This window comes from Chaetura pelagica, unplaced genomic scaffold, assembly GCF_000747805.2.
Source record: "Chaetura pelagica isolate M959 unplaced genomic scaffold, ChaPel_1.0 scaffold118, whole genome shotgun sequence".
Lineage (NCBI taxonomy): Eukaryota > Metazoa > Chordata > Aves > Apodiformes > Apodidae > Chaetura > Chaetura pelagica.
Genome location: NW_009954408.1, coordinates 593,809 through 594,733, shown reverse-complemented (window position 1 = coordinate 594,733; position 925 = coordinate 593,809).

Genomic DNA, 925 nt, shown 5'->3' with positions numbered 1-925 from the left:
CTAGGTGACAGCTCTAGGCGACAGCTCTAGGTGATATCTAGGTGACAGCTCTAGGTGACAGCTCTAGGTGACATCTAGGTGACAGCTCTAGGTGATATCTAGGTGACAGCTCTAGGTGACAGCTCTAGGTGACATCTAGGTGACAGCTCTAGGTGACAGCTCTAGGTGACAGCTCTAGGCGACAGCTCTAGGTGATATCTAGGTGACAGCTCTAGGTGACATCTAGGTGACAGCTCTAGGTGACAGCTCTAGGTGATATCTAGGTGACAGCTCTAGGTGACATCTAGGTGACAGCTCTAGGTGACACCTAGGTGACAGCTATAGGCGACAGCTATCGGAGACATCTGGGGTGACAGCTCTAGGTGACATCTAGGTGACAGCTCTAGGTGACAGCTCTAGGTGACATCTAGGTGACAGCTCTAGGTGACAGCTCTAGGTGACATCTAGGCGACAGCTCTAGGTGATATCTAGGTGATAGCTCTAGGTGACATCTAGGTGACAGCTCTAGGTGATATCTAGGTGACATCTAGGTGACAGCTCAGGGGCACAGAGGACACCAGGACCCAGTGCCAGCCTGGGCTGTCCCCAGACAACGCCATTCCAGGGCGTTTTCCCCTGGGAATGGGAAGCTGGAGGCCAAGGCTCCTCCCGAGCACCATCCCCAGCCAAGCACTTCTGAAATTCCAGTCTTGATTTTTGTTGGTTTTGTTGGCTTGGTGCTTTTCATGGTGCCTGTCAGGGAACTGCAGAGCTCCCCCGGGATCCATCCCCAGCTCCCCCAGGATCCATCCCCAGCTCCCCCGGGATCCAACCCCTGGGATCTAACCCCCCAGCTCCCCCGGGATCCATCCCCAGCTCCCCCAGGATCCATCCCCAGCTCCCCCCGGATCCAACCCCCGGGATCTAACCCCCCAGCTCCCCCAGG